The sequence below is a fragment of the Phoxinus phoxinus genome (genome assembly GCF_949152265.1).
Source record: "Phoxinus phoxinus genome assembly, chromosome: 1".
Lineage (NCBI taxonomy): Eukaryota > Metazoa > Chordata > Actinopteri > Cypriniformes > Leuciscidae > Phoxinus > Phoxinus phoxinus.
In genome coordinates, this window is record NC_136876.1 from 14785459 (window position 1) to 14807534 (window position 22076).

General features: G+C 38.0%; 1 protein-coding gene across 2 annotated transcripts in view; it reads left to right on the plus strand.

Annotated features, from left to right (window-relative positions):
• Positions 1 to 8236: 8236 nt before the first annotated feature.
• Positions 8237 to 22076, plus strand: part of gcgra (glucagon receptor a) — a 101264-nt gene continuing 87424 nt past the window's right edge. The window contains exon 1 of one of the 2 annotated variants that reach the window (XM_079623427.1): positions 8237 to 8515. The gene's annotated coding sequence lies outside the window, so the exon portion shown is untranslated. The remainder of the gene's footprint in view (positions 8516 to 22076) is intronic. The other variant, XM_079623429.1, reaches the window with a different exon arrangement.

A 22076-nucleotide genomic window follows, 5' to 3' on the forward strand; every position in this document is an offset into this window, starting at 1 on the left:
ATGACTGTAAATTAGAAAGTTGTCCGGCTCGATGTGCACAATATACGTACCAAGTTTTGTTACTGTAGGTAAAACTAACCCCCCCCACTTTTGTCAAAAGTAACACACTTCCTGCTGCCAGTTGGTGGCGCTATAACTTTGACTCACATTAGTTATATCCATGTGATCGGCCTCTTACAACAAACACGCTACTGAAGTTTCATCAAGATCAATTAATGTATGAAGACGTTATAACACATCGTGTTTCTCTTTTCTCACCATAATTTCGTTTCCTCGCCACGGCCAAACCGTTCGAGATATCAAAAATCCGTCCACAATTTAGTATCCTCAATGTCTTGACTTCATGCTGACCGAGTTTGGTGGCGATAGGATAATTTTTCTAGGAGGAGTATATAAAATTCCAGGGACATGCGTTTTCATACAACCCATAATAGCCGACTTCCTGTTGGACTGGCGTAAAACTTAGAGCACGAAAGTTGTTCGGCCCGATGATATCTAAATGTGTACCGAGTTTCATATTATTACATGCAAGCGTTTTTGATATACGGACAAGTGTTCGAATCCCATTCCAGGGGGCGCTGTCGAGCCCCCCTGCCCCACGCCCGGGTACCAGCTTCAGCCTGGCCCTGATGGCCGCGGGTTCTGACCTGTGTGCAAAATTTCAAGAGTTTTCGAGCATGTTAAGGCCCTCAAAAGTGCCAGAGATTTTGCACACAGCAGAGAAAGGGTTAAACTAAACTAGCCCCCCTCCTCTCTCACACACACACAGAGACGCAGAGGGGCAGAGGGAAAATGCTCCGAAAAGTACACATTCAAACCAAAATATCTGACTTCCTGTTGGTCAGAGCTAATGACTGTAAATTAGAAAGTTGTCCGGATCGAAGAGAAGAATATACATACCGAGTTTGGTTACTGTAGTTAAAACTAATACCCCATTTTTGACTAAAGGTGGCGCTACTGAGCCCCTTACCACGCCCGTTTCTGAAACTTCGCACAAGTGTACTAGGCAATAAATGTGATATGCATGTTGAGTTTCATGCAATTTGAAGCATGTTAAGAGCCTCAAATGCATCCAAAAAGAATATAAAAGTTTAAAGCGTTGCCATGGCGACAGTATTAAAGATATCAATAATCCTTTCCCAGGTCTACATCTGTCGTGTGTTTACATTATACAGATGAAGTTTGAAGCAAATCGGGTAAAAATAAGAGGGTGAATTCAAAGCATTTTGAAAGTGACACACTTCCTGCTGCCAGTTGGTGGCGCTATAACTTTGACTCACAATAGTCACACCCATGTGATCGGCCTCTTACAGCGAACACACTGCTGAAGTTTCATCAAGATCAATTAATGTATGAGGATGTTATAACACACTTCCTGTTTCCAATATTCGCCATAAATTTGTTTCCTCGCCACAGCCAAACCGTTCGAGATATCAAAAATCCCCTCGCAATTTATCATCCTCCATGTCTTGACTTCATGCACACCGAGTTTCGTGGCGAGTGGTTGAATCGTCTAGGAGGAGTATTTTAAATTCCATTGAATGCGTTTTTCTAACTACCCCAAATAGCCGACTTCCTGTTGGGCTGGGGTAAAAAGTCAGAGCATGAAGGATATATGAACCGGTGAGATCTATAAGTGTACCGAGTTTCATATTATTTCATGCAAGCGTGTTTGATTTATGGACCAAGTTTTCGGACCCCGTTGCAGGGGGCGCTGTCGAGCCCCCCTGCCACGCCCGGGTACCAGCTTCAGTCCGGCTCTAATGGCCGCGGGTTCTGACCAGTGTGCAAAGTTTCAAGATTTTTTGAGCACGTTAAGGCCCCCAAAAGTGCCCGAATAGTCGTAAGAAAAATAATAATATTAATCCGAAGGAAAACAATAGGGCCTTCGCCCTTTCAGGGCTTGGGCCCTAATAAAATCATATGTGATGTGTCACACAGGGACTTCTGGGAATGGACCTTTACTATTTTGTTCACTGTAAATAATATGGTAATTTATAGAATTTACTTGCTAAACCCATTTTACATTGTGACAGTATTTTACAGCGAAATCAGTTGATGACAACATTCCTATCCGAAAATTGAATCCTAACAAAATCCCTCAAAGTTATCCCTAAAATCAGAGGGAAATGATGAACAACACTGATGTTGAACTTGACATTACCTGTAAACTTGTCCCTCAAATCTGATTGGTTGATTGAAATGTTCCAGGATCATTAAAGTTGTTGATCCTGGAACATGTTGCTGTTGGTGAAATCAGGTTCTGCCATGTTAGCCAATAAACAGATTTTTACTGTAGTATTTTTTTTTGTTCTGTAACAATCAGACATTTTTTTACAGTGTGCCAGTTTGATGTTTTTTTATGACTACCGGTAATTATATTTTCATTAACTTTTTGCTTAAATTCAAAAGCAATTTGTATAGTACTATATTATTCTGTATTACTAGCTTAATTAAAATCATCTGGTGCTCGAAAAAAAAAAAAAATTCATCGTAATGGTACGACATTTGGGAAATGTTTTGGCACTTGCTATGTGAAAAACAAAACCTAGACATGATTTGAAAAGGTTAAAATGGTCCTGAAAAAATAATAATAGTCACACTTGTGTCAAAAAATGACTGCATTGGAAATGAATGGGAGACGAATTTCATCTAGTTAAAACTTTTGGTACTGCGGCCAAACAATATCTTACTGAAAGCAATTTTTTTGAGATACCAGGCTCAATTTTGAAACACAACTTGTTTAGAATTATGGCATTGATATCCTTGCAGTTTTAGAGTAAAACATGTTTTTGAAAATATTTAAGATAATATAAATATAAGTATTTTTCACAACAATACATGTAAAATTCAGTAACTTTTTTTTAAGTTAACTTTTTTCACTTCAGCAATGTTTTGCCAAGTGTCACCTTTGAAAAGAGATCAAACCTAAGTCTGTGCTCCAAAGCATTCAAGATTTACCACAGTTTAAGTAGTTATGTACATATTTTCAGGTCTATGCTGAAAAAGCGAATAAATGGATTACGAATACAGCATAAATATAATTTAGTACCATAAAATCCCCTAAAAATAAAAAATAAAAAAAACAGTATCAAACTAAAATAGAGTACAATCATTTCATTTTTGACCGGCATGGGACGAGCACCAAAGGGTTAAATGATATTCAGATTGGGGCTAGCTCTCATGCTGTTTGTCATGCTGAAAACTTGACTGTAATTGACTATATAAAACTACTGAACATCTCATTACACACACTAAAAACTTTTGAGGCAATATGCCCCAATGCTGGACATGAAACCAAATCCATTAGTTAAACAAACATTTGTGTAATTGGACTTTTGACTAAGAACTTTGTAGCTGCTGAAATGTTGACAATGTAACTAGCTCCTCCCCAACATATTTATAAGGGGCATTTATTATATATTTTGGAAAATAAATTATATTTTGACAGTCAACATTTGGCTTGACTGTAACAATCATTCTTGCTCTTTAAAGTTTGATCATAACTGTCTTTCTTCTACTAGGGAGAAACACTGAAAGAATGAACAGTGACCTGTGTTGTTTACTCAAGAGTCGTTTGACTCACCAAAGCTTATCTTTAAAGTTGGGCAATGAACTTTGCATTGGGACAGAGTTCACAGTAAACAGGGGCATCTAGGAGCTGGGGAGGGAAAACATGTCTTTTGAAGTTTTGCAATGTTGTTTATTTATCCCTCAGTGCATGAGTGTCTCTTCGTTTTAAGAGGAGGTGAGGACACGCCAGACAGGGTCACAGCAATGCAAAAGCCTAGCTCATGAATATTAATTAGGTTAGGTTGTGTACCATCATGCCAACTTATTGTGATACAGACGGTCCAACTCTATGCTCCTCAAATATGACATGATGTAACAAGTTTTGATAAATAATCACGTGATGCTTTTTGTTATTGGTCTGAAGGTCAGGCTTGAGTAGACATTTCCAAATCAAAACGAGAATGTCAGAAAACAAACAAATAACTAACAGTAATTGCAATGACATCCATGTGATATGTTGGAAGATTGAGTTTTGGATGCCAGTATTCTTCTTGATCATAAATTCAAGGACTCAAACATGTGTTTTATTTGACAGCATCATACTTACATCTGTCTCAGTATTTTGCGGGTCAGCGGATAAATGCGATGAGCAATAGATTAATGGATGTGCGTGTCTGGGGAAGAAAACATTGCCGCTTAATGAAATCCACCGCTTATGACAACCGCAGCGAACACTCAGAAAAACAATAAAAGATCCCAGTAGATCGCCCATTATTCATGGAAGGATTTATAGTACATAGAAGGGAAAAAAAATGAAGACTCTGAATTATATACTGCAACTTTTCACTTATAAACAGACGGATTTTATAAAGTGCCACCATATGTTTCAGCATCATCTCTGGGAATATGGAAAATTAATACTAAGTACTTCAAAATGTAAGTCTACCCTATAAACCCAGACCCTTGGATCATAATGAATCCAAGTGAAAATGCATTGTTTGTATTGAATCACTTGAACTGAGACGCAGCCTGTCCTCTCAAATTAACATGCATGCTTGGTAATTATTAATACTTCCCTAGTAGGAAAGTCACTCATCATGGGGTCAATAACCCTTGACAGCGGTATTTATTTCTGCTTGGCATTTCAGTGGCACTCACTAACAGATGCATCCGTGGGCCTGATGACTCCCACACAGCGACGATTACTGCGGTGTCACCGTAAGCAAGGGATCAGGATTACACGTGAATGGCTTGAAGCGGAAGGATGCCGTACGGGTTGAGTGGAGTCAGGGGAGCTTCACGAGGAGGCTGTTAGTCGGGGTTAAAAGAAGAACTGTTGGAGGGAAGTGTCCAGTTGAACGTTTTTCAGTCATACTTTAAGGGAATGATAAAAATTCTGTCATTATTTACTCACCCTTCTGTCACTCCCCACCCAGGTAGCTATTTTTGCGTTTAAAAGACGTCTAAAAACACGCCAGACGCCTATAGAGCTGGTAAGTCCCGCCCCCTCCGTAAAACCCCGCTGGACCTCAAAGTTGAAAAACCGTCAATGCAAGTGAATGGGAGAAAATTATTATTTTCTGGTCCCGTTTGAATTGTGCCATGAATGTGAACATATGTTGTCTGTGAATTTTTTATATAATCTTTCATGTTACAAGTTTGACAGTATATGGTATGATTCGTCGGCTAGCAGTTGTGGAAAAGACATAACGAGAAAGACTACATGTCGCCTATGTGACGTCACCCCATAAAGTTGACTTACCCGTGGTTTTCGCCAACCTCAACGATTTTGTCCTCTCCCTGAAAGAAGGCGGTGAAGTGCACCAAAGACACAGCCATGTCTAGCGGGATCCGTGAGCTAGAGCCGTGAGCTAGTGGTGTTGACGTTTCAAACGCGCCGAAAGCAGCGAAGAGTTGTAGTCCACAAAGTGCTCTCACACAAAGTCTACCCGTATCAAACTTCTACCCGCTAAATTGTAGCATTCTTCACACGAAAGATTATGTAAAAAATTCACAGTCAACATATGTTCAAATTCATGGCACAATTCAAACGGGACCAGAAAATAATTATTTTCTCCCATTCACTTGCATTGACGGTTTTTCAACTTTGAGGTCCAGCGGGGTTAGCGGAGGGGGCGGGACTTACCAGCTCTATAGGCTAAAGCAAGGAAAAGATTTGGGCTGTCAGTGAACATTTAATAGACGTCTAAACCATAGACCGAGAATAGACTAGTCATCAATTAGATAACAAAGAAATTAAATGAGTGAAGAAACAAAACCAAACACCTTGTAATCACTGTTTACTTTGCTAACATGATGGAATATCGTACATCTCGCAAGATATTTGGGCAAAAACGACATGTACTGTAACCAAATTCAAGGTTATTTTGGCTAAAAGTGGTCTATAGTTAAACCAGACTGTGAAATGACGGCTATTGCTTGCTGGGTCCAAACCTGTATGTTGTTATTTTCCCATAAGACCAAAGGAGAATTGTTCAAGAATCTTCACAGAACTCTTTTCCACATAGGCCTACATTGTGTAATGGTTATTGCTGAATTCGGAACTGCGTACTAGTACTACTAATGCACTATTTTTAAATACACTCTAAAAAATGCTGGGCTGTTTCAACCCAGTTTTGGGTCAAATATGGACAAACCCAGCCGTTGGGTTACATTTTTAACCCAACGTTTGGGTTTGTCCATATTTGTCCCAAAATTGGGTTGAAACAACCAACGCTATCTCACGACCAATTCGTACGAATTTGTACGAGTGATTAAAAGGTGGCTAATTCATCCGAATTTGTACGACCTCACTCGTACGAATTTGTACGATTTGTCTAAACCCACGTGATGGGTAGGTTTAGGGGCGGGGTCAGGGGTAGGTCATTCGTATGAATTCATACGATTTTGGCAAATCGTAAAATATGTACGATTTAGCAAAAAACGTACAAATTCGTACGAGTGAGGTCGTATGAATTGGTACGAATTAGCCACCTCATAAAATTCGTACGAATTGCGGGTTGAAACAACCCAGCATTTTTTAGAGTGTATCCCTCTGGCACACGTTGAATCCACATGGGCCGACACTGTTGCTGTCAGGTATGGTATATTGATGGTATGTCGAATTCAGCATCTGTCACAACAACACACAAAATTGTTTCCTAAACCCTCCTGATTATGCCATTGGTCAAACAAACAGATATCAACTCATGCCATTGGTTGAGAAACTGGTGCTACTTCAAATAAATATATATATATATAGATGACATATCCTCTGAAGGAACAATGTTGATGGGGTTTTAACATTTAATTATGTGACTAAGCGAACATTGCAGTTGCTCTGTGTGAGGCTTTCAGTGTAATGATGGACCTCCCAGTGATTCTTCACACACAAAAATAAATCACACAGCAGAGGGGAGCAGATTTCCACAAACGAAACACAGCAATGGGTCTCATTCACAGCGTGTTTGTTGCATGATTTGTGATGGTGCATGTTTCCATATCCTAATCTTTAGGTTGACGAACGTGATGTCTATCATGTATTCTCTGTGTTTGTGGACTCTTTGGTTATTTCCTGTCTTGTGCCAGGTTTTGTAGTTCTTTGTAGTTTGTCATGTTGGTTAGTTTCACCATACCCCCTTGTTATATTGTTAGTCTAGTCTTCCCTCCATGGGTACATAGAGCTTGTGTTACACTTGTGTTTTGTTAGTCGTTGTGTTATGTGTGCAGAGGACATTATGGTATTGTGTATGTGCCGTGACACTGTATATATGATGAGTGAGTTACAGCACTGCCTGAATTTTCTTTAGGTCCCTAAATGGAGAGTTTCTTTGTGTGGGTTTCAGTCATACACTTTATCATATTTAAAACTGAGACCAGTCAGTTTCATTAAAGCTTTTGGTGTCTAAGAAATGTCATTTGTTTGATGTAGCTGTTGGATAAACCCACACTGACATTCAAATAGCAGTCATCTATATCAGATATAAACAAAGAGTTCTCTGGACAAGGGTGTATTTCATAATGTCAGGTGGTCACATATATTTTATGTTTTCATTTTATACAATGTATTATTTACAGGACTAGTTTATTTTGGCCAAAACAATGGTTTGATATTTTTTGTTACCTTTTGCATTCAAGCCGTTGAAATTTTGCAGGAAAAAAAAGTATTATTATATGTAAATGTGTAAAGGGCTATTTCCGTAGGCAGGTTCCATTGTGACAACTTACCCCATATAGTGTGGCATGTTGTCACAAAAGTGCAATGTGTGTTCTTTTGGGTTTTTTTTTGGACATATTGGTGCTTTACATACATTACCTTACAAATAAACCTGCATACTTACTAGAGTAAAAAGTGTTACATCTGTACACTGTAAAAAAAGAAGTCACAAAGATTGTTGGAGTACGTTTCATGGAAAAAAAAAGATGATTCAGTTTTTCTAAAATTTCACGTTTAAGTTACAAGCAATTTCCCAGTGAAAATTTGTCCTAAAAAAAATGCAGTGTATATTAAACATGTTACTAGTAGCTACTTGGCAGAGTAAAAAAAAAGTATGTCACATTCAGTGTCATATTTGCAGAAGTTGGGCGTTATTTATTATTATTATTTCATTAAATTATCTTACATTCGTCTCATATTTGATGCCGTCCTTTAGTTACCTGTATAATTCAGTTAGCAGTGGTCGCTGCATGGGCTGAGTGTTGACGTCAGGCTGATGATGATGATGATGTTGTGGACACGCGCTCCGCAGCTTCACTTTGAGCGCTTCATTCTGCTCGTGCGCTGGAACTATGTGTGTGTGTGCGCGCGCGTGCCTGTCACCATAGACCAGTCACACCAAACCTGAAGAGCAGACTGATATTCTCCGAAGGATTCGTCTCGCATCAATCCATTCAGGATTGGATTACGTGTTTAATCCTGCACTGGGATTCAGTTTCGTTCATCTGAAGATGCGCGCTTGTGGATCGCAGATTGGGGACTTTCGCAGAATTAAACGAGCTAAAGGTAAACACTTTAGATTTATTCCTTATCTGTAACCTTTGCGATTAGTTTAAGTTTTGTCCTGGATAGTTAAACTACACAAAGTTGCATCTTTTGCATTGTGTTTCAGAGAAAGAGGGAAGTTGAAGTTCAGTAAAAGCGACATTTGCAGCTCTTTTAGGTTATCGATATAATATGCGCATTTTAACATAAAAATGTTATTTGGTGGAGAAAAATAAGTAACACCTAAAGTTAAAAATCTATCGGTTTAATGTAGGTTACTCTTGCGAAAGACAACTTAAAAACAGGCTGTCTGATTGCTTAACTCATTCTTATCATACAGGAGACTGTGATAGGACAACAGCTGAGTTATGTAACCATATAGAGAAAACTATAGCCTAAAATAATATTCCCTGAATTATGTTTATTTTTGTTTTGTTTTTATGCGTATGCGAACATGAAGAACTTTCACACGTCTATTTAGCATGTTTGCCTATAGGCTAGGCTACTAAATGAAAGTAGGCTAATGAAATTAAATTGTGAAGTTGTTTATAAGAACATATATTGCTAGATTAAACCCCATTTAATTGAATCCGTGGGCACACACGACACCGCGCGAGATTATTAAAAGAATTTGCTACGAAGACAGTTGATGACATTTCCAAAATTGAGTTAGACAGCCCTTTAATCGTATTTTAATAATAACTTTGCTCATTGTAAAATTAGAATAATCGTGTTTCAGAGCAGTTTCCCCCGCCGTTTTAACGTTGGTCTTTAGTTTAATACATCAGCAAATATGCTAATCAAAAACAACGTGCTGGATAACTGAAGCATCACTTGCAGCTTAAAATATATCGCTATATTTAATTCGCAAGTGATCCCTCAATTATTCCAGCTCGTGATCGCGACTTTGTTGATTATTTGCTAAACTGGTTATTTACTCGAATATGCTTGCTTTGTGTAGCATAACCTGTATTTTAGCTGATTGTTAAAACTCAATGTTTCTTCATCGATTTGTACTGAAAACGGTGTCTGTCACTACAGAAGTTTTCACGGTTGTGGTTGCGTTAAGTTGGTATTTGTTCAGTAAATGTTCCCTGCTGTTGATAAAGCAGTCTTCACACACACCTGCAGTTGAACTGTCTAAAAGAGTTTAAATCTTTTATTGCAACGATTTAAAAGCATATGAATCACCACCACTATCATTAAACCTAAAATGGTTCAGCTGCAGGTAATCACATCTGAGCAGCTTTTCAGTACAACCTGCTTTTTATAGGCTACTACAACATTTTCTAACAAGACATTGAGTAATTTGCATTTCAGACATTTTGGCCATTTTATATGTCGGTCAATAAAAACAGTTCCAAAAGAAACATCAATTTTGCATGTCGCCAATCAAGGCACAGACACAAAAGCCTTCCGATTTCCCCTTTAAATATTAATATTTTGTTTGTAATGCTCTGAACACTTGAGGACAATTCGGAACAGAAAATTCAAAAAACACTGTTTTTCTGTGCAACCCATCGGGTGCTGTTGCTTAGGTAAATGTGCCCAGGTACCACTTCAGAGGCCTCCTCAAAAACCTGCTACACCACAGAGCACCACTCACATAATTTACTTTTTCATTTTGTGCTGTTTCATACAGCAACCTGGAAACTTATTGATGTTCATTCGTGAAGTGCAAAAACGTTTGTATGTTATTTTTGTCTGTAGAGTGAATAGATTGTACTGTTTTGAACTTGAGCTCACCCGAACAGAACAACACATCCTATACAAGACCTGCACTTTGTCCTAATTGTGACACAATGTGGCATGGGGCTTCTTGTCCAATGTGTGACCCCCTTTAAAGGAACAGTTCACCCAAAACAGACACAGTTCTGTCATGAAACTCTATACGCAGGCTGATAGGTCCTTAACTCAATACACTGTATAATCACATCTTTCTCTATAGGGAACAGCCGATTGGTTCCTGCTGTATCAGTAGCCAATGAGCTCGCTGCTTAACCTTCAAATGCTTGGTCAGCATTTTGCTGTAGCAGTTTTGGCATGCTTTCAGAAACCCTCCAACTTCCCCAGCTCCACCTGTATAGATCTTCTATACAGGTATATATAATATGTACAATATATATATATATACATACATATATATATATATATATATATATATATATATATACAGTCATGGCCAAAATTGTTGGCACCCCTGGTAAATATGATCAAAACTGGCTGTAAAAAATAAATCTGCATTGTTTATCCTTTTGATCTGACAGAGGATCTGAGATTTTGAAATGGACAGAGGAACCAAAAAAATAGCTTTTTTGGCAGCAAACACTTAAGATGGGTTTGGTGCACACAGGGATAAAAAAGTACCCCATGTGTAAAATGAAATACTCTGCTGTATCTTTACTGCTGTGGGCCTAATTTTCTGCCAGAGGTCCTGGACATCTTGTTCAGATACATGGCATCATGGATTGGATCAAATACCAACAGATAAAAAATCGAAACCTAACAGACTGTGCTAGAAATCTTATAACGGGCCATGTTTGGATCTTCCAACAGGACAGTGATCCAAAAACAAATATCAAAATCAAAACAAAAATGGGTCACTGAGCACAAAACCAAGATCTGCAATGGCCATCCCAGTCCCTGGCCTGAACCCTATAGAAAACGAGTGGGCTGAACTGAAGAGAAGAAGCACCAACATGGATCTGGGAATCTGCAGGATCTGGAGAGATTCTGTGTGGAGGAATGGTCTCTGATCTCTTGTCAGGTGTTCTCCAAACTCATCCGGCATTATAGGAGAAAACTCAGAGCTGTTATCTTGGCAAAAGGAGGTTGCAAAAAGTATTTAATAAAAGGGTGCCAATAATTGTGGCCAACATGTTTTGGAGAAAAACATTTATTTCATAATGTGATTTAGCCCCACTTTCAATTCTCTTGCTTCAATGAAAGGTTAGAATTTTGGCAATTTTTTGAATGAAAGATCAAAAGGATAAACAATGCAGATTTATTTTTTACAGCCAGTTTTGATCATATTTACCAGGGGTGCCAACAATTTTGGCCATGACTGTATATACACACACACAGCTGTGTTTTGTGTGTGTACTAGCAGTAGCAAGTCCCATATTTGGAGCAGCAGATCTATTCTGCCAAGACCAAACATAATAATATTGTCATATCCATTGCCATGCCAAATACTCTGAGAGTTGTCATGACAGAAATTAAATTTGTGCCTTAATTTACTAACTCTAATTCCATTCCAAACCTGTTAGACTTTTTTGCATGCAGAACAAAAAAGATGGCCTGTGAAAACTTCTTGGTGAACATAAAAGATGATATTTAGAAGAATGTCTCTGTTTTTGTCCATATAATGAAAGTCAATTGGGTCCAAAACAATCAACTTGGATGTTTAAATCATTTCACCTTAAATTATATTAAACTGACTTAAATAAATGAGTTGAGCTGAGGTGTATAACTTTTAAAAAATTTTTTATAAAATCGCTTTGATGATTAAAAGCAATGTAAAAACATATGTTGTCATAACTCAATAATGATAATATAATTAAAAACATTATGAAATTATAAAAGTTGATAATGACAACCTATTTTTCACATTGCTTATTTCACAAGTTATACATGATGCAACTCACTTTTTAAGTCAGTTTAATGTAATTTAAGTTGAAATGACTTAAACATTCAAGTTGATTGTACTTAAAAATGTAAGGATTTTTAACAGTGGACTGAAAAAAAACTTATGTCTCTTTCTGGAACTGAATGCACATGAAGAAAAGATGGCAGTGTCCCGGTCGCGTTCTTCCTGTGAATGCTAATGGATAGCTCTCTCCACGTATTATAGACTTTCTTGTTTAAAACCAGCCTAATTGAGCGGATAACCAGTCAAGCTGGCAACACTGGTTGCTTCCACGTCATGTGTATCTGGACTCGACATCTGCTTCGTCACTGTTGGAGGGAAGTGTGGGGGGAAAAAACAATTCAGAATTATCTATGAGAAGTTTACACATGTTTACAATGCAATGCAAACATAAACCCATCCAGACTGTTTTAATGCTTGAGGAGACCTGAAGTGGCCATGAACCATTAATGCACTTAGACATTTATAGGTTTTTCTACCGGCTACAGCATCACACAGAAGCTGTTACAAGCCAAGATAGCATTTCATAACAAGCAATTAACTACTAGAGAAAAGGTCTCTAATCATAGGGTATAAACCTCAAGGCATGCTATACTTGAATAATTTTCAGCGATTTACATTTTATTGAAATTCACATGCTGGGATAGTGACAGTATGTGACAACGATTTTGTGTTGTTTCACTCTCATATTCTCGTCTCATTGAAAACCAGACCTCATTTCTTATGAATTTTGCGTATTATATAGACCTTCAGGACAAGTTACATCTTGCATATGCATCACTTGTTGCTGAACACGAAGGCTGAGTCTCCTACATGGTCCAATGATGAAAACGTGTGCAACTGGGGACCTTTCGGCTGTTCTTTAAATGGAAACCTCAAGAGACTGCAGGCATAAATGTCTTCACATGCCCTTTTTCATGGGCGTAGGAGTCATTTTAATTTTATGGCTTTGCCTAATTCAGTGAACAAATTATTTTTATTAAATGACGTCCAAAAAAAGTTCCAAAAGCCAAAAGTAAACCCAGGGCTTCAGACTAACACATGATAGCGATGGCATCAGCGCAACCAAGTTCTACAGATATGAGACGGAGACAAAACACAATTGTCGTGCATATGATAGGTTGAAGCTGCACTGTTCATTTTGGTTGCGATCTTCGTCCTATGGGGATGTTCGGCTTTTGGTGTTTCCATAGAACCATATGATGAAGTACAATTTAATGATATGCTTGATTTGCATCATGTTACGGCATTAATGTACTAAGCCCCATTGATGTACTATGCCATTCATGTAGCGACGCCCCTGGCTGAAATAAATAAATTATGAATTCCAGTAATGTAGAAAGTGTAAGCTTGTCCAATCAATGAAATGCATATTCATGCTTGTGCTTTATTTAGCCTTTCTCTCAGACTTTTAAGTAGGGACTAAGGAGTAAGTGCTTGGACATAAGAAAATAAATAATTTATTAATTTAGCCCGTACATTTATTATAAGATTGGTTTACAACAAGTCTGAAGTTATGGATGCAAAGTGTGGAAATCACATGGTTGTGGGAATTAGAAGAATAGTTTATGTTTTAATCAATATCTGTGCCTCTATTCCTGGAGTAGAGATGACTTAAGCCAGGTTGTATTATAAGATTTGGTCTCATCTGAGACCATTTTTGTGAATCCTAAAGGATTCCTCAGATCCTGAGGCCAAAATCTGAACTCTTTGATTGTTAGTTTGACAACAACAACAACAACAACCACTTGCTCCACACACATCGTCTTAGTTTTTCCCCAGTTTAGTTTTTTCCAAAGAAGTCATGATCAAAAATAACTCTAGAAATTGTTTTTGCTTGCTAGCCACCATTTCCATCCCGTCTGTAAATGCAGCACACATCACTGAACATGTCACGGATTGACGATGTAAAACCCCATACAAGTCTTCTTGTGTGCATCCGCTTTTAATGCGTCTGGACTGCTGTACAGTCTGACATTAATGACAACACAGTCTGACAAGCAACAGTCATAAATGACTATTATAAATTGTAAAGTGTGCACCCGGCTTTAGGCTGATATATCAGTATGTGAGGTGGGAAGCATCACATTAGGCTTGTGGTGTTTCTTGTTGTTTTTCACCTTTCTGAAGGCAGTTTTCTCATTGCTACCAGTCTACGCATAGTATCTAGGGTATTTTTAGTTCTCCCATTTAAGGCAGCAAATGATTTCTGAATCATAGGACCAAATCAGGTAACAGCAAATGGGAAGATAGAGGGGAAGATTGTATCATTTCTTCATTTGTACCATATATTCTGTCCAGACACTGTTTATTTTCCTATTACTGTATGTCAAATACACAAAGAAAAACGTCATAGTGGTGTTCACTTCAGATTGCACTCAATTCTGATTTGGAATGACCGTACTGTACATAATATTGTACTCAGTATTACACTGTAAAAAAAAATTACATCCCCAAGTCAAAATTTTCTAGTGACTGATAACATCTAAATTGTTCAATTAGTCTGACATATTTCTCATTGAGCCAATTTTAACACACTATTGCAACAATTAATTCAATTTATTTGACAGAATTTCACTTGGGCCAATTAAAAAATTTAGATGTAAACAGTCACTAGAATATTTTGACTTGGGGAGGTAATTTTTTTTATTAGGTAATCGCGATTAATCGAATCTAAAATAAAAGTTTGTGTTTACATAATATATGTGTGTGTATTGTGTATAATTATTTTGTATATATAAATACACACACATGCATGTATAAGAAAAATGTGTTATTTATATATAAAATAGTTATATTTATATATAATTTAAATCATATAAAAATATATATGCAGTATATAAATGCAAATATTACTCAAATATATACATGCATGTGTGTGTATTTATATATACAAAATAATTATACACAATACACACACATATATTATGTAAACACAAACTTTTATTTTGGATTTAATTAATCACGATTAATCGTTTACAGCCCTACTCAGTATCTATCATCGTGAGATCTTGTTGTAATGCTAAAGTGTCTGAAATCATTTACTTCTTTACTGATCTTAACTTTTAGACTGAAACTCATTCTAGACTCCGATTCTAATCAGATTTCATTTTTACATGTTTTTTTTTTTTTTTTTGTAATATGCAAAAACAAAAAAAACATATAAATAGTTCCTGTTTGTCTGAACACAGCCTAAGAATAGAACATGACTCAGTACTTAATCTAGTCTCAGATTGTCAACCCAGGTTAGTTGGAAAAACAATCCGATTTTATCTTGCCAGATTGAAAAAGGGCTTGTCATTTTTGCGTGCGGTATGTTTGTGGCATTGGGACAAACGTTACTACTAGGGTGGACCTCGCTGCTGTTAAAACCGTTCAATCATTCAATGGAAATTGGGTTTAACGTGGTGTTGCGAGAGGTTGTTAGCACCAGTTGTCCTATGGGGTCTACAGCGTACGGGTTCACCTAGAGTTTCATCACAAGTTCAGTGATCACACGTGCTGCAGCACACATACCCTGTGATAATAACAGCACCATGTATCCCAGTGTTCATGTGTGCTCTATGTGTACTTACAGGTGTTCAACAAGTACAAACAGTGCCTGAGAGCTGTAGGAAACAATAACCCTTCACTTACTGAATTAGCATTGACTTCTCTGTTTTTAACCAGCTCAAATTTGTATTGCCAATCATTCCTGCTTTCCTTCTTGTGGTGTGTTAAACGGATCAGCTCTGAGTTTATTAAATCTGTCCAAGTGCATGAAACACTGCGCATGAAGCTGGATGCTGGTCAGGGCTCATTTAATAAAACGTTCTCAAACACACATGCTCTTTATCTCCCTGTGAAATCACATTACCGCTGTCATTTGTCCTGTGGAGGGACAGACACTCATGACGTTAACACAATCTGCCTCTGTCATCTGTAGCTTAATCAGTCTTAACCAGGCGTGACGCGACAAGTGTTCAGCAACAAGTTCATCCATCCAAACTGCAAGCGAGTATGCAGTGGTGACACTATCAGAGCTGAACAGGACTTGTCTGATGTTTAATGTACAGTTATGTGAAGTTGGATTTTAAATGTAATAATAACAAAAACAATGATATACAGTTGTATGTTGTTTTATATTCCGCCTCTATTGACTTGGCGAATTAAGGATTTTTCTACAACATCATGTGGCAAATGCATGTACGGAAACTAACTAAATAACTGTCTTCAAGTTTTTGTGTCATAGAGATAGAGGCTGATGTATGTGATGGTGTAGGTCAGAGCAGAGTAGACCAATCACGACAGACTGGGCCATCTGACCAATCAGAGCAGAGTAGACCAATCACAACAGACTGGGCCATCTGACCAATCAGAGCAGAGTAGACCAATCACAACAGACTGGGCCATCTGACCAATCAGAGCAGAGTAGACCAATCACGACAGACTGGGCCATCTGACCAATCAGAGCAGAGTAGACCAATCACAACAGACTGAACCATCTGACCAATCAGAGCAGAGTAGGCCAATCACAACAGATTGGGTCATCTGACCAATCAGAGCAGAGTAGGCCAATCACAACAGATTGGGTCATCTGACCAATCAGAGCAGAGTAGGCCAATCACAACAGACTGGGTCATCTGACCAATCAGAGCAGAGTAGACCAATCACAACAGACTGGGCCATCTGACCAATCAGAGCAGAGTAGACCAATCACAACAGACTGAACCATCTGACCAATCAGAGCAGAGTAGGCCAATCACAACAGATTGGGTCATCTGACCAATCAGAGCAGAGTAGGCCAATCACAACAGACTGGTTCATCTGACCAATCATAGCAGAGTAGACCAATCACAACTGATTGGGCCATCTAACCAATCAGAGCAAAGTAGACCAATCACAACAGACTGGGCCATCTGACCAATCAGAGAAGAGGAGACCAATCACAACAGATTGGGTCATCTGACCAATCAGAGCAGAGTAGGCCAATCACAACAGACTGGGCCATCTGACCAATCAGAGAAGAGGAGACCAATCACAACAGATTGGGTCATCTGACCAATCAGAGCAGAGTAGGCCAATCACAACAGACTGGTTCATCTGACCAATCATAGCAGAGTAGGCCAATCACAACAGACTGGTTCATCTAACCAATCAGAGCAAAGTAGACCAATCACAACAGACTGGGTCATCTGACCAATCAGAGCAGAGTAGGCCAATCACAACAGATTGGGTCATCTGACCAATCAGAGCAGAGTAGACCAATCACAGCAGACTGGGCCATCTGACCAATCAGAGAAGAGGAGACCAATCACAACTCATTGGACCATCTGACCAATTCGAGTAGAGTAGACCAATCACAGCAGACTGGGTCATCTAAGCAATCAAAGCAGATTGGTCTAATCACAACATACTGGGTCATCTGCCCAATCAGAGCAGAGGAAGCTCTCAGAAAGGAGTTTACGCACAATCAGACCCCTGGCCTGCACAGACTCAGGAACTGTTTGCTCACAAGTTTTGAGTCTGATTTCTGACCTGGGTCACATCCTGTTTTCTCACTCTAATTTCCTATAAATAATGTAAAAAAAATACCTAAGAATAAAAAAAAAGACAATTTGTTTAAAAAAAAAAAAAAAAATCTAAACTACGTAGCACCAGTGGCTGATCCTGACAGTACAGAGGCTCAAATATCGCTCATCATCATTTGCATCAGTTTCAATAGATTATCCTGCTTTCTTGCACGCGGCAATCAAAATTGATTGTGTTTTGATTGCATCCACAACCATCATACCATAGTAATCATCCTCTCCCGAAATTCATATTATTAGTGTCTGGAAGCGACAGTTGCGGCCCGCTATACGTTTCAGTGAAACTAATTTGGTCCCTGCTCCTGATCCACTGACATACTGATCCAATTGGACTTATTCAAATAAAAGATGTGATATGAGGGTAGACTATCATTTATAGACACTCATTACTCAAAATCTAATTAATGTGGTACTGTAAGTCATCAAACGACATAAAATACATAAAAAAATAAGATATTACGTTAGTTTCTCAACAAGAGAAGCTTAATTGTTTCTATTAAAAATCTAAACCAGTTTAAGCATTCCCACAAATGGGCATGCTGGGACAAATCCTCTGGATTTAATAACTTATATTCTCCATTAGCAGGAAGCTCAGAGAGAAAAATACACAGTCCTATAGCATCACATATTGTAAGCTCTACAGGAGTACGCTGACAGCAGTTACTCTCTCGTCTGTCCTCAGGACACATAACATCTGTCATCATTGCTGCAAACTTTTCCCAAAGAGATTGTTGTTGCATCAATAAACACATGCCTCATGTTACAACCATGGGGAGCTTCTGATGTGACTAAAAAAAGAGTGAGACTTTCCAACCCGATCTCACGGCAATTCGTACGAATTAGCCACCTTTTAATCACTCGTACAAATTCGTACGAATTGGTCGTGAGATAGCGTTGGACTTTCCAGTCATTATTACAAAACAAACCCTGACAGTGTATCAGATTTGCAAGCAATTTCCCATTCGCAGTCATGATGTGTTGAATATATCAGTGTGTGACAGTGATCCGGCTGCGGGTAATCACAACCATAATGACATCCAGAACAACATCGCCATTGCCAGTGTGATGTTACTCTTATACAGAGGTTTTATCAACTCTGGCGTTTTTTTTTTTGCGAGTTTTGTGATACAAGAGTCTAAAGAAACTCGTTTTAAAATGAATGCTGAATGGATGTGTAATAAGAGGTACAAGGTAATCCCACTTTTGGCAAGCACACTCACGTACCAATGTCTGTCGTTTGGCATAAACATCCCATAACCTAATTAATGTTCATGACCCCAGCTTCTCCTGACATGGTTTGTGCACTAAGAGCCACTGGCACCAAAGTCTGTTTCGAGGAAAGTCAACTCACTCGCAGCCATATTTACCACAGAAATCCTGAAATCAATCAAATTTGGCATGAAATGACCGATAAATGTTGTTTGCTCTCCTTAAAAAGCATAGTATTTCATGTTGGTCCAGCCACTGAGCATGTGCAGGACACTGTTTCTGGCAACCAGAAATTCTGCGTGAGGCAATTACTTCACCCATTAACAGGCTGTGCCTAAAAACCCCTTAGCCGTTCTAAATCCACTGTAAAACACGGCTTTGAGGGGCTTATTGCTTTTATAAAATGGTTACTCCATATAAATATTCATTTTTTTATATTTATTTTATTCATAAAATTAACGCCAGCAACTAAAAATATAAATATACGCTTCTTGAGATTATGGTCACTACTGAAGATGGAGACGCACACATACAGCTTAATAATTCATTTTGTGATCAATTTAAAGTGCAGTTGTGGTGTATTTCATGGGCATTTTTTGGGTCATGGCTAAACGATTTCAGACATTTTGTTCATTTTTTTATTTTAAAGTGTAGTGTTGTAAAACTTTATCAAACGCATTGATCCTAAATACAAAATAATCAACCCATTAATTCCGTGAATGAAATATTCATAGAAAATAAAAAAGGATTTTAAGCATTCTTTAAGCATCTGTAAAGTCGTTCACAGATTTAAGCATCTAAGACGCTGTCAGTACGGCAATATTGTACATTTGAATGCCTATGCACAATGATACAGTGCATGATGTTTTTTTTATTTGAAATATATATCATTTTTGTATGTATGAAAGGTCTGTGAATGTCGTATGATGTATGAAAGTCTAGATACGGCTCTGTTAAAGGGCAAGTGTTGTTTTATTAGGATCATATCTTGCCTCGAGGGAGTGGACCGTTTACAGCAATAATGATTTTGTGAGACACACTGTAACATGTATGCTTTTATTTTTTAGGACACACTTTATATTAGATGTTGTGTTGTTAAACACTAGTGCTGCTATTGAGGATACGTGTAAGGTTTGTGGCATAGGTTGGTTTAATGGGTTAAAGGGTAAAGGAAGAGCGTAATTATATAATTATAACTGTGTAATTATTGATGTAACTACAGAAATGTATTACTTTTAGGTATTATTTTTAAATATGAGGACAATGAAAAATCACGCATGTTCAATTGTACAGTACTTACAGTGCGTTGTGTCCTATGAATGATTTAAATGTTAGTACATAGTCAAGACACTTAATAAAAACTGGGACCATTCTTTCTGTGGAGCACAAGATGTTTTGATGGACCATCATGCACTGCTTCTTTTTTTTACAACAACAGTTCATAGTAACCGCAGGCTGTCAAGCTACAAAACACACCATTCTCAATATGATAGGCTGAGATTTAAGTCATTATTTAATTTTGGGTAAACTATTACTTTAAGCATGACTTCATCCTGCTATTTTATTCCATCTTAACATTTTAAAATGCTTAAAACATTGAAAATGATGGTCTCGTTGTGAGTGCATGTACGGCACTTTTCCGAAATGCCAAAATACTTGATGAATTGTAAGCCATTGTTTTTTTTGTTTTTTATTATTATAATTGAACCCATTATTCATGAACAGCTTGATGAATAATAGTCATCCTGTCTTTGACTCAAATTAATTACCTGTGCATTTAATTGTGTGCGAACCTGTCAATGCACCGGAGCTCTTGCACAGGCTGAAGTGTTTCTGTCATCGCGCGCGGCATTTATTCAGTTAAATTGGACTTCCACGAGTGGCACTCAGCAAGAGGCTGACAAACATCGCGGTGGCTTGCGTCATCGGAGTGGGCTCCTGGTGTCCGTGTGTTTGGCGTGTTATTGTGTAAACAAACAGAAGAGCTGACCTTGATCTATGCCCTGTACGAGCTGACGGCTGAGCCCTGATCTACTGGACTCGAACACACTCTTTATGTACAGAGGCTTCCTCCAACCTCTGCTATACTGGTTTCTTGTTTAGAGTTTCGTAGAGTTGCACACCGACACCAAACGTGCCCTCACGAGACCCTCCATTCATTCTCATTGCCAAATCAAGTGCTGTAAGTTGTCATATGGAGATCTACATGACGCTTTGCATTTGATTAGCATTAGCATTTGCTTTCCCCCGCTCTTTCGCTATTTTTAACTTTCACCATGATTCGGTGATTACATTAGCAAGCCAGCTGCCTATATCAGCTCAAGTGTGTTTTAACAAACATGTTTGCGTCTCATACTGAGAACTAAGATGTCGATTGTTTATTATGTTAAGATTATCACACAGCAACAGCAATTAATGACAGAATGTATGTGAGTAAAGATGTACATATAGAGCAGGTTATGCGATGCAAACATAAAAATTTATTAGTTTACAAATCATGCGCTATGTTAGTGTTTTGTTGTCATAAACTATTTTATAAGGATATTTTAATAAAAATACAGCTTTAGCTTTGTAAATATGTATACCGTATATATGAGACACAAAGCTTCCCAAATTCACATCCAGATTACAATATATATATATATATATTGAGGCTCGTCAATAAACGGCCACTGTTACGTCATAGGAAACAATATCAATGCCCGCTCGCTATTGCACACGAGTAAATGTTTTGAAAACATTATACAAATTTACAGACAAACATTATGAAATCATCTACTTACGTTTCATGATCCGGGACGACATTAAAATAAACCATCCACTTTTTTTCCCAATGCTGGGATCCTTCTGAAGTCTGTGCAGAGATGCAAACAAGCTGTTTAAAGGGTCAGTTCACCCAAAAATGTAAACTCTGTCAGTAATTACTCACCCTCATGTTGTTCCAACACCGTAAGACTTTTGCTCATCTTCGGAACACAAGTTAAGATATTTTTGATTAAATCTGAGAGCTGTCTCACTCTTCTATAATTGAAACTTGCCGGCAGAGCGTTAGTAAAGACAATGTTTACAATAGTTCACGTGACTACAGTGGCTCAACCATAAGTTCATCAAGCGACGAGAATACTTTATTCAACTATTCATTTTCTTCTGTGTG